Source organism: Prionailurus bengalensis, chromosome A2 (assembly GCF_016509475.1).
Source record: "Prionailurus bengalensis isolate Pbe53 chromosome A2, Fcat_Pben_1.1_paternal_pri, whole genome shotgun sequence".
In the NCBI taxonomy this organism is placed as follows: Eukaryota; Metazoa; Chordata; class Mammalia; order Carnivora; family Felidae; genus Prionailurus; species Prionailurus bengalensis.
The window spans coordinates 59452649-59465578 of record NC_057348.1 but is presented as its reverse complement, the minus strand read 5'-3'; the positions used below and the strand labels follow the sequence as shown (position 1 = coordinate 59465578).

General features: G+C 52.5%; 1 long non-coding RNA gene across 3 annotated transcripts; it reads left to right on the top strand.

Moving 5' to 3' along the window:
- The first annotated feature begins 113 nt into the window (after positions 1-113).
- LOC122487610 lies at positions 114-11218 on the top strand. 3 transcript variants are annotated; one of them, XR_006298419.1, is made up of 4 exons: positions 4086-5469; positions 8060-8481; positions 10198-10532; positions 10621-11218. It is a non-coding gene; the product is annotated as an uncharacterized LOC122487610 (long non-coding RNA). The 3 variants fall into 3 exon arrangements; XR_006298418.1 differs by lacking the exon at positions 4086-5469 and adding an exon at positions 114-822 and having other exon boundaries at positions 10198-11218; XR_006298417.1 differs by having other exon boundaries at positions 4083-5469; positions 10198-11218.
- The last annotated feature ends 1712 nt before the right edge of the window (positions 11219-12930 follow it).

Here is a 12930-nt window from a genome sequence, read left to right as displayed (position 1 = left end):
GCGCCGCGCGTCACGCGCCCCGCCCCGGCCCCGGCCCCGCCTCGGCCCCGCCCCCGGCCCCGGCCCTGGCCCTGCCCCCAGCCCCGGCCCTGGTCCCGCCCCCAGCCCCTCGCTCAGGCGTCGGAAGTTGTCGGCTGCGCGCAGCGCGGGCTCTCCGGCCACTTCCCCTCCCGCCAACCCGGCCGTGGCCTCGCGCAGTCCGCGGGCGTCGCTTCTGCAGGTCGGTCCCCAGGTGAGGACGGGAAACTGGCCGTGGGCCCCGCGAGAAATGGAGTCCAGGAGGGGGCGGGCGTCATGAGGCCGCCAGGGCAGGTCTGGCCTCTACCGCCACCCTCACTCCCACCTCCATTCCGGTACCCGCAGCTGGCCTCCGGCTGTGGGCCGGATAAAGTGGGGGGTTACCCTGGGGACGTACTGTTGGAGAAATACGGTACGGTGTTTCTGCCTAGCGATCACGGTTACCCTCGGGAAAGTGCATGCTCGCTGCGCTGCCTCGGAGCCTCCCAGCCTCCAGGACGGCCTAGGGCGTCTGACCCCTGACTCGAATCAGTGACACCCCCAGGTCTGGGCCACCTTCCTGAGGACCGACCTGTGCTTCACTCTCAGGCTGCTGTGGTCCGCAGCAGTCCCGGGACGCTTTGGCACTCCGCGCGGAGGTGGGAAGAGCAAGGCCCAGAGGAACTTAACCAAGAGGTGGCAGTGAGCCGACGGTGCCACGCACCCTGCTAACGCCCTTTAACTCACACTCCTGTTGGATCCTCAGCCTACAGATGAAGACATGGACTGTGAGGGGCCACGGGTCCTCCCCGGGTGACTCGGCTGGTAAGGAGAGAGGAGGGGGTGAGGCAGAGCCTGTCCACCTGCCCCCCGGAGGGCATTTTCCAGGCAACACAGGGACACGTGGGCAGAGCTCCTTCTAAGGAGTTGACATCCTTTCCCTTCCTGGCCTGGGAGATAGAGAGCATTCCCTCCACTTTTCTCCCAGTGTATTGCCAGAGCAGCGTACTCATAGCCAGGACCTTTCCCTGCTCTCTGGAATGCTGTGGGTCTGGGCTCCTAAGTCCAGGCTGGTGCTTGCCCCTGGGTCATGTGGTCCTCCCTGTATACCCAGCTGGGGCCAGGGATGTGGCTCCTGCTGCCACCAGGAGCCAAACCCAGCTGCGGGTGGCAGGGGCTGGGGAGGGGGGGGACAGGTTAGGGGACACTGGTGTTAAAGGTGAAATACATCCATAGCAGCTTCAGCACGTAGGTGGTCAGAAACTGAAAAGCCGAAAAGGATAAATACTGTGTGACTTCACTTCTCTGTGAAATTTTAAAAACTAAAAACAAACAAACAAACAAACTCATAGAAAAAGAGATCAGACTTGTGGTCCCAGAGGCAGAGGGTCAGGGGAGAAGGATTTGGAGAAGGGGGATCAAAAGGTACAAACTTTCAGGTGTAAGAGAACTAAGTCCCAGGAAGTCATGTGCAACATGATGCACTGTGCTGCTGTGTGATATACAGGAAAGTGATTAAGAGAGTGGGTCCCAAGAGTTCTCACCAGAAGGAAATTTTTTTTCCTTTTTTTTCGTTTCCTTTTTATTATATCTATAGGAGATGATGGCTGCTAACTAAAACTACAGTAATTATTTCACAAAATAGGTGTCAAACTGTTATGTTGTACACACTAAACTCATACAATACTGCATGTCAATTATGTCTCAATAAAACTGGGGGGAGGGGAAGAAACTGAAGGACAGCCAAGGTGCTCCTGTTACAACCTGAGTCAGATCATGTCTCTCATTGGCTCAGAACATTCCAGGGGTTCCCAGCATCACAGCCTGCAATGCCCTACAGGATCGCCTCCCCCCCAAAATTAGATCCCTGACCTTACACTCTACTCCTTTCCCCTTGCTCACATCATTCCAGCCACACTGGCCTCCTTGCAGTTCCCCAAACATACCAGGCACAGTCCTACCTCAGAGCCCTTGCATGTGCTCTTCCCACTGCCTGTACAAGCTCTTTCCACACAAATGACATGGTTCTCTTGCCTCCTTCAGGCTTTTCTCCGCATGTTATCTTCTCAGGGAGGCCTGCCTTAACCACCCAGTCTAAAATGTTAACACTCTCCCTGGGGCGCCTGGGTGGCTCACTCAGTTGGGGGGCCAACTTCGGCTCAGGTCATGATTTCACGGTCCGTGAGTCTGTGAGTTTGAGCCCCGAGTCGCGCTCTGCGCTGACAGCTGGGAGCCTGGAGCCTGCTTCGGATTCTGTGTCTCCCTGTCTCTCTGTACCTCCCCCACTTGCACTCTGTCTCTCTCTCTCTCTCTCTCTCTCTCTCTCTCTCTCTCTCTTAATGTTAACACTCTCCCTAGTATTTCCTATTCCCCTATCCTGTTTAACTTTTTAATTGGCATTTATTCCCTGCTAATGTATTATATATTTTATATTTTATTTGTTTTTGTCTCCTCTAATAGAATGTAAGCGCCACCAAAGCAGTGATTTCTCTCCACCTGTTCCCTTCATATTTCTAGCATCAGGCACATAGTAAGTGCTCAGTTGTTGAATTAATGAATTTCTGACTTAAAGCAAAAAGGTCGGCTTGAGAGGAATTCAACAGGGCTGAGGGACCTACCCCAAATGAGTTAAGGAGTTGGCCACTGGAGAAATTAGAACGGTTTTCCCCAAAGAGACCCAGAGCACCCTCAAGCTAGTTTCTAAGGACTGCCTTTGTACAGGGTGCCTTCTCTCTGCTTCAGTCTCCTCCTCCCTCCAGCACCCACCTTGGCCTGGTGAACTATATTCATCCTTCAGCCATCAGCTCAAACTTACCTTTCTTGGGGACATAGTCCCGCAAAAACCTCTCCCACCTCCAGGCAAGACCAGGTCTCACATGCCTAACCTTTGTGGCACTGTGCCCGGCATGTAGTAGGGCCTCAGTAAACTTTTGTTGAGAAAATAAATAAATGAATGAGTGAATGTGGGGATACTGGCAGCCTAAGTAGCTGAATGTCCACCTGAGCAGTTAGGTATGGCTGTGTCTAAGGAGAAAAAAATCTCCCCATATTGTGGGGAGACTCTGTTAGAAGAAAAAGAAACCAGGTAGTGGTTTTCCAAACAGATGACAAAGAGAAAGAAATATTTCTCTTCATAGCAATGAAAACCCCCAATGTTCCCACGCAATTAATTCCTTCCCTACTTGTACATCATCTCCCACAGAAAAGGACCCGAGTCCCTGGTGCCTGTCCAGCCCTGAACGGTTGCAAAGACCCCAGGGACAGAAGTGGGGCTCACCTCTAGGGCAGGGGCTCCAGCTTTCCCTGTTTCGAGGACACAGGCACAGCTCCAGGAGACAGAGGGCTCCTCAGCTTCCCTCCTCCCCATCTCTGCCATAAATGGTGGTCTCTCTGGCATCTGCTAGAATTCCAGACTGGGAGACAGCCTGGGTCTCAGCCCGACGGGACTGTGTTTATGGCAGCCTGGCCTCCGGTCCTGGTAGAGTCTGTCCAAGTTACTTTGCCCATCAAAGCCTCAGCTTCCTCATCTATAAAATGGGTGCCAGGACCCCTGACTTCATTACCTCCCAGGGTTGTTGGAGGAGCCAAAACAGTAATAGATGGGAAAAGGCATTGGAAAGGTCCAGAGACTGAGGACAGGCGGTTAGCAGCACTGGGCAATGCTGGGGAATGGGAAGCCTGGCACACAGCACCCCCCCCAGGGGGCAGCTGGATAATGGCAGTAAATGAGCTCTAACAGGGCAGCAAGGAGCCCCTCCTGGGGAGGAGGGAGCAACTTTGCTGAGAAGCGTATGTCCAGGCCCCCTTGGAGAGGAGGCAGTCCAGGACGTGCTCTGGAATGCCGGAAAATACAAGAAAGCCTATGAAACAGTGGCCACACTGTGGATGGAACCAAAGGTGTAGATTCTCTGTCCCCTTGCAGGTGCAAGCCCAAGCCACTTGGACTGACATCCAAGCCATTTGTTTGAATAATTCTTTTCTTTTTTGAAGTTTATTTATTTATTTTGAGAGAGAGAAAGAGAGAGCGCACAGGCAGAGAGAGAGTCCCAAGCAGGCTCCACACCATCAACGCAGAGCCTGACGCAGGGCTCGATCTCAGAAACTGAGATAACCAACCTGAGCTGAAATCAAGAGTCAGGCACTTAACCGACTGAGCCCCCCGGGCACCCCTTGAGCCTCTTAAAAGTAACGCCTGCACATTGTTTTAGTGTTGAAGCACCGCAGAAAGGCATGAAATGAAGAGTAAAATTGCACTCAGCCTCAGTTCCACTCAGCATTTCTGTTTCCATGTGACCTAATTGTACACACTATGCTTGTCTCTTTTGTGTCTACAAAGGAAGCGAATGATGCCCCTTTCTGTGTGCTGCACATTCTGTGTTTGCCCCTCCAGATCTCTCTCTGCCCTTCTGCCCCTGCTCTGTGCCCCCAGAGGCTTATCTGCACAGACCATGAACGGGGGCCCTTTGGTTTCCGAGAGGGTTTGGCCAGTGGGAGGTACTGGTGACAGGTGAGAATGGGAGGAACGTGACGTTGCATTTGTCCCCTGTGGGTCACTGTCAGCTGGCTGTGTCTCTCCAGTGGGCGTGGCTCCTCTCAGGGAGCCTGGCAGAGCTTGAAGCCCCCCCTCTCCTAACCTTTGCCCAGAAAGCCTCTGCCTCCCACCGCTCCCCCATCCTCGCCCAAAGTCTCTCTTCCACAGGCCCGTTTGGGGGCAACCCTCCTGGCTGGGTATCTCCAGCTTTCGGGTTAATAATATGGAGGTGCATGCATCACACTTCAAAGATGCTCACTTTGTTGTGTGTTCACGGCACCCCAGAGGTCGGCATCACAGATGAGGAAATGATGCTCAGAGGGGGCGCCTGTTCGCAGGGGCCAATGACGCGGTCACGGCAGGGTCCGCACACACTTGCCCCCTCGGGCCCGTGCGGCCCTGTCCTGGCAGGCTCCCGAGGCCTGGCTGAGGGGCTGGGCCCACCGCAGGGCCCGGGACACCCACAGCCAGATGGCTTGGACGAGACACGAGGCCTGGCAGGGCCTGTCCCGAACATGCTTGGTGGGCATCGCCAGTTCTGCCGTTCTGCTCCCCGGCAGGAGCCCTGTGTGTGGTCCCATAAACCGCGTCCATGAGGCATGGGATGTCTGCGGCCCTGGCCTCCCCCCAGCCCCCAGCTCCAAATCCTCCCCAGACATCTCCCCTTGACAGCTCGCAGACGTCACCAGGCGTCCCAAGGAAAACCCCTTAGGCCTGCCCCTCTGCCCCGGGGTACTAGTAAGCCCAGGCTGCTGTGACAAGTAACACGGACCAGGTAGCTCAGACAACACGCATGATTTCCGCATGGTTCTGGAGGCCAGAAGTCTGAGATCAAGATGAAGCAATCCTGCTTCCTTCTGCTTCCTTCTGTGGATGGTGGCCTTCTCCGACTCTTCACGTGGGCCAGGCCCTAACCTCCTCTTCTTATTAACACCTGTCAGGTGAGATGCGTGGGCACCCCAATGACCTCATTTTACCTCAATTGCCTCTGTAAAGACTGTGTCTCCCAATACAGTACATATTCTGAGGTACTGAGGATTTCAACGTACGAATTTGGGGGGGATATAGTAACATCATAACCCCCCAGGGTGCCCCCATCCCGGCACCCCCTTCACCCAGTGCTTCATCCAGCAATTCCCACCTAGTCATGTGTGGGGGCAGCAGGATGGCCATGCTGCGGGGGGATGCAGGTGGCCAGGCAGAGCAGTCTCCTGCCTCAGAGCCCACACTGGCTCCCCATGGTCACAGTAAAAGGTCGGCGCCCTAACTTCCCCGGGCATCCATGGCTCTGAGTGACGCACCTCCTGCCCTACTTGTCCCACCCAAGGACAGCAAGGACTCTGCACTGACCTGCCTGGGCTCACATCATGCTCCTGCCACCCCCGAGCTGCGTAACTCTAGGAGCGTTGTTTCCCCTTGTGGGCCACCATACCTACGATGCGGGGACAGCAGCAATCGTGCCTCGGCCATGCAGGTGTCCTGCTCAGTCTCTCTTAAAGGGCTGCCACACGGAGCACTGCTGAGTGACCGCCTCCAGCAGCAGCCCCACCTGGGGATCTGGCCGAGCTTCACCCAGAAGCCAGGATGTTAGGCACTGGAGCCGCCGCTCCTGCCTGACCCCCGCTTCCCCACAGGCAGGCTGACCCCTGGGGCTTTCCACCGAGTGTGGCCCAGTTGTCTCCCGGCTGCACTGCAGCCCGAGGCTCTCCCTCCTCATCCTCCCTCCTCCCTTCTCCTTTCATGGGTGCCAACCCCACACCCAGATCGAAGGCTCTCCCTGCCAGTTCCTGCTCCTACTTCCTTCCCCTCATCCTCCACAGGCACTGCCCCACGAGCCTCTTGCACGTCTAACCCCTTCTTGGCATCTGCTCTCTGAAGATGAGAACTGGCCCGGGTAGCTGTCTCATAGGTTTGTTCAAGGGTTAAACGCATTAACACACACAGAAACCTTAGAAAGGTGCCTGGAACAGAGTAGGTATCTGAGTCCCAACACCACGTAGCTCCTTTCTAAGGGCCATTCTTGGGGACTGTATCTGCCCTGTCCATAGATTTCTGCGTATTCTTTTGTGGACCAGGCCTTTTTAAGTTTCCGAAGTGTGCTATGCTTCCTGTGATCACAGGGCCTTTGCACCCGCCACTGCCTTTGTTCCTTTACTGTGAGCCCTCTAACCCCTCTTTCCTGTTAGCTCAGATGTCACTTCCTCAGGGAAGCCTACCTGACCTCCTTTATATGTTTTCCCTACATTATGTGCCTCTCCTTCAAAGAATTTTTCAAGGTTTATCCATTTATGTGTGTTCATTTCTTTCACGCTTGTCTCTCTGGGGCAAAGATTGCCAGTCCTCAGATCCCTATCCATCCCTTCCCAGAACTCCCAGTTTTCAGCAGAGCACAGTATTGCCCCAAAGAAAGCTTGCATTCCTCAGCCTTTCTTGCAGCTAGCCAATGGGATGTACACAGAAGTGATGGCTGTCCCTTCTGAGTTCCCCTGGGAAGAGAAGGGGTGTGCCTCCTTCCATGTTCCCTCCTCCTCCCTGCTGGCTGGAATGCAGGCAGACAAGGCCAATGCTGTCTGCTGGAGGGATGGACAAGGTAGAAGGAATACAGACCCAAACAGCCTCAGAGTGCACTGCCTCACCAGCGTGGGATTTCAAGGAGAGAAAACTCAAAGTGTAGCTTGTTTAAGCCAAGACTACTTTGAGTCTCTGTTAACGGCAGAGATTTGGCTACCTGTAGAACAGGAAGCTCTGTGAAGCCAGGGAACAGGTCCACCTTGGTCATCACCATGTGCTCCCGGCACCTAGAAGGTCCTTGATTATTGTAGGATGAGTGAGTGAATGAGTTCTTTGGGGGCTGGACCCTTTCTCAGCCATCTCGGGGACCGCCACAGCGCCCAGCTCATGGAGTGAAGTTGTATAGAAATCTAGAGCAGCACTATCCGCTAGAACCTTCTGTGAGGCAGGAAATGCTCCATGTATGCCTGTTGTCCAGTAAGGTACCGCATGCGGCTGGCGGCCACCACACTGGACAGTCCACACCAGGCTAGAAGGGAGTGTTGAGATGCAGCCCCTCCCCTAATGCAGGAGCTGCCAGCCTGCTGAAATCAGGTAGACACTTGTCCCAACGCTGACACATGAGCCAGGCCACCAAGCGAAGGAGGCCTTCGAGCCCCTGCTCCTGGCCCCCTCAGTGAGGGTCACACTGAGGACTCACGTCATGGAGGCAGCACGGCCAATCACAGCGGCCAGCCCACCCTAGTCATCCAATTCCTGCTGACACCTACCACCACCGGCGAGGGCAGGAAGCCCAGATCTGCCTCATGGTAAGGGGTGCCAAGCAGCCTCACCAGTCCCAGGCTGCCGGAGAGGGCAGCGGAGAAAGAGGGTGGACTTACCATGTGCCGGGTCTATGCTGGACCCTTCACAGCCACACACTCTGAGACAGGTGGAGGAGGGCGGGGGCTGCGGCGTTGCCAGGCCCGGCGCTGTGACACGGGGGGCAGCGCGCACATCTTGACTCTTCCCGTTTTACAGAAAAGAAAGTTGAGGCCAGAGAGGTGGACAATTCACCCAAGGTCACAGAGCAAATGCACTGGCAAAGACAAAAAGAGAACTGAGACCTATCTCGCTCCAGAGACTTCTCTTCTCCCATCCCAGGCTGTGGAGCTTGGCCCCGGGACAGCGTCCCCACTGTCGCTTCACCCTGCCGCTCCTCCCAGGCCACCTGTACCCTTCCCTGCCACTCTGAGAGGATCTCCCTGTCAGGAGTCAGGATGGAGCCAGAACGGCTGGATGCAGCAGAGGCGGACCCCCACATCAGACCTCACACCAGCCTGCAGTCTTGGGACCAGCAGTCCTCACAAGACCACCAGTGCTCTCGGTGCTGCATCTACCCCACCTCCGTGTACCCGGGAAGGGGGAAGCATCATCATCCAAGCTGGCTGCTGGCCTAGCAGGTCAGTGGAGAAGGGAAGCTTCCTCTGGGGGGCGCTCGGCAACCCTGCATGGGATACAACTTAATGGGCCCACTGGTTGGACACAGCAGGAGTCCCCTGGGCAAAAGTCAAGTGGGCAAGGGGAAGGCAGGAAGTATGCCCAACGCTGTGCTAATCTATTTTAATTTTGTTTAATGTTTATTTATTTTTGAGAGAGAGAGAGAGCAACAGAGCATGAGTGGGGAGGGGGAGAGAGGAAAGGACACAGAATCTGAAGCAGGCTCCAGGCTCTGAGCTGTCAGCACTAAGCCCGATGCGGGGCTCAAACCCACAAACTGTGAGATCATGACCTGAGCTGAAGTCGGAAGCTTAACCGACTGAGCCACCCAGGTGCCCCTGTGTTAATCTCTTTAAACAGGTGACTTTATTTAACCCCCATAGTCCCCCTCCTACTTGGTCCATGCTACAGATGGGAAAACAGAGGCATGGAGAAGTCACTTACTAGAAATCATGCAGCCCAGCCGGCAGGAGATGGTGCCCAGGTTCCGGAAAATAACAAGGTCATGGGAATTTGGGAGGTGTCTGCTGCTTCCTGGAGAAGGCTTTGAAACCCTGGGAAGGGGCAGTAAGGAGAAGGGTCTGGAGAGAGGGTCCCCTAGCAAGGTGTCAGGTGGGAGCCTGGAGGGGGTGGGTCAGGGCATCGGACCTCACACAATTCGCAGGGCAGGAGACAGATGAAGCCCAGCTTCAGCAGTGACACCTGGCATTCGCCTCTTCAGCATCTTCTGTCACTCAGTCCTTACTGTCCTTACCCCCACACCTCTGGACCATCCCACTGCACCTAGGCCTAGGGGATCTTGCATGGCTCTGGAGGTCCAAGTAGTGACCAGCAGCCAAGTGGGCACAGGCCTGGGGTTGAGCCAAGCTTCCAGCCCACTGTTGGGAGGGGGGAGGCCCAGGACAAAGATGTGACACTGGCTCTGAGACTAGCAGTGTTGTAAATAAGAGAGGAATCCATCTTGCACCCACCCACCAGGCCAGACTGCTGCCTGCCAGGCTCCTTCCCTGCAGGGCCTTGCCTTCTCCCACATGACGACTCACAGCTACACGTGGGCTCTAGCCCATGGGAAGGGGAAAGAAAAAGGGGAGGGATGCCTCTGCCCTTTAAGGCCACCACGCAGAAGGAGCCACTGTCACTGGGAGAAAACAAGGTTGGGGTGTGAGCTGTGTGGCCAGGTTTGTGTCTGTCTGCCAGTGGAGCTGGGAAGCCAGACACCTGCAGTCCTTTCCCATGTCCAGCTGCAGAGATCAGAGCGAGTCACTATATATACTCTGTGGGACTGTTTTCTCCTCTGCACCAAACGTTTGGCCAAAATAGCCTCTGAGGGGTCCTCAGTGGAAGACTCTGAACCAATAGTCTCTCGAGGCCATTGAGGCACAGTCTTGGGGAAGGAAAGGTGAAATCAGTCTGTGGGTGGCTCCCTCGACTGTACTGGGAGGCCGGGGGCAAGCAATGCACCCCAGGCCATTGACACAGCCCCCGAGCTCCCAAGCTTTCTTGGAAAAGCTTCTATGAACTGATGCTAATACGTCAGGTAACTTTTATTAAGTGCTTGTTATACACCAGGCTTGGAGCTAAGGACTAGCATTTATGAGTGTTTTCTATATGCTGGGCATTATTTTAAGTGCTTTACAACTTCCACTTCGCTTAAGCCACACAACTTCTCTGTGATGCAGGCGCTGTTGTTATCACCACGGGAATAGCAAACCTGTAAAACAAGAACCAACCACTATGAAAAAGGAGCATTCAGAGAACAGGAAAGAACATTCGAAAACGTAAGCATTCACAGTAATCATGAAAACCCAACCAAGACTGAATAGCAGAATGGACACACCTGAGAACCAAATCAGAGCAACAGACGGAAATTATGAGAGAAAAATGCCAGAGCCACGGTTCAATGGAAGGAATTGAATTCACATGCAGAAACGAAGATGGATCAAAATCACCTTCCCAGTGAAATCCGGCCCCTCCTCGCTCAGGCAGAGAGATGTTGATGGATAACAGGGAGTTGGTGAGTCATTCCTGCCTAAAGCCCTCGAGGTTTAGTGTGTGCTTTTTAAGCCACCCTTGTACTTGAGGTCCCCATCTCCTTTCCCCAGGTGCCTATCCTGGTAGTCCAGGAAGTCACTAGCTATCTTGGACCCCAAGCAAACCACAGGGAACCAGTGGGGCTGGGAAGTGACCACTGATCGGCACCCACAGGGCAGGCTTCACAGGTAAGCAGGGGGGTCTGTGTCAGAATCTTGGACTTACACGAAGATACGGAGAGCACTGGGCGGGCACCACGCCAGCCTGACAATAGCCACCTGGCAGATTCAGGGAGGAATTCCTTGTCATTTCAAAACACAACAAGGAAAACGGTGACCCAAGTGGAAAAAAGACGTAAACAGAATGCGCAAATGGCCAGTGCGTGCACAGGGAAATTGCTAACGTCACCACTGATCAAAAGAACACAAATGAAAACGTGCCGTCTTCATCCAACTGACAAGGATATTTTAAGTTATAACACTGTTGGGAAGAGGTACATTTCCAGAAAGCAACCTTGCAATATAGACATCACTTTTCAGTCTGTAAGTCTGCTTTTAGGAACTGATCACAAAGAAGTGATCGGATTTGTCGGCAGATTTCTATACAAGCTTGTTCTTCCCAATGTTGCTTCCAGCTGAGAAAAATTAGAAACCACTGAATGAATGTCCAGCCAAAGGAAAGTGATAATGAACAATGCCCCACCCCCCAATGGGGAATGCCCCATTCCATGTAGTGGAATATCATTTATCTATTTAAATTGGGTTTTCACAAGACTATTTGATAAAAGTTACAGTGAAAAAAGGCAGGATGAAAAATTTATGTAGGAGTTATTCTATATGTGATTATGTAAAGAATATATGTTTATAGAAAACATTAGAGGGGCTCCTGGGTGGCTCAGTCGGTTAAGCATCCGACTTCAGCTCAGGTCATGATCTCAAGGTCCGTGAGTTCGAGCCCTGCATTGGGCTCTGTGCTGACAGCTCAGAGCCTAGAGCCTGCTTCGGATTCTGTGTGTGTGTGTGTGTGTGTGTGTGTGTGTGTGTGTGTGTGTCTGCCCCTCCCCTGCTCATTCTCTCGCTCTCTCTCTTTCTCTCTCAAAAATAAATAACCATTAAAAAATTTTTTTTCTTTTTTTTTTAATTTTTTTTTAACGTTTATTTATTTTTGAGACAGAGAGACACAGAGCATGAACAGGGGAGGGGCAGAGAGAGAGGGAGACACAGAATCTGAAACAGGCTCCAGGCTCTGAGCGGTCAGCACAGAGCCCAACTCGGGGCTCGAACTCACAGACCATGAGATCATGACCCGAACCGAAGTCGGACGCTTAACTGACCAAGCCACCCAGGCGCCCCTAAAAAAAATTTTTAAATGAAAGTATTTACATTGAATAATGGGATTACAAGTGATCTTTTTTTAGCATTCTATTTTTCACTTTTCCAGATTTTCTACAATGAATATATACTACTTCTATAACCAGAAAAAAAAATATCGTTTGATTGTGCAACTTGGTATGTAATTTTTTAAATAGGTTTTTTATTAGTATAGTAGTAAATGCTCTCACTGCCCTCAAATCAGAAAATACAGACAGGTATAAAAAAGAAGAAAATGCTCATCTGTAATCCCATCATTGTTAACGTTTTCTTGCTATATTACAAAAATGGAAACACATCATACATACTATTTTAGAGACTTTGTAAAACTCGTGACTACAAACATGTAACATAAAATTGACCATCTTAACCATTGAAATGTGCAGTCAGTGGCATTAAGTACATTCACACTGTTGTGCAACCATCCCCACTGTCTATTTCCAAAATTTTTCATCTCCCCAAACTGAAACTCTGTCCCCATTAAACACTGACTCCCCATTCCCCTCCCTGTGCCCCTGCACCCACCCCTCTACTTTCTGTCTCTGTGAGTTTGACTACTCCAGGGGCCTCATAAGAGTGGGATCATACAATATATGTCCTTTGGTAACTGGCTTCTTTCATGAACCAGAATGTCCTTGAGGTTCACCCATGTTGTAGCATGTGACAGCGTTTCTTTCCTTTTAAAGGCTGAACCATATTCTATCACATTTTGCTTATCCATTCATCAATTGATGGACACTTGGGTTGTTTCTAGAGCCTTTTCAAACAGAACAATATATTGTGTACCTCTTCCTGTGCCAATAATGATAAATTAATAGCAGTTACTTTAAAAAAAAAATTTAATGTTTATTTATGTTTGAGAGAGACGCAGAGTGCAAAGGGGAGGGGCAGAGGGAGAGGGAGAAACAGAATCCGAAGCAGGCTCTGAGCTGTCAGCACAGAGCCCGACGTGGGGCTCAAACTCACGAACCATGAGATCATGACCTGAGCCAAAATCAGACGCCCAACCGA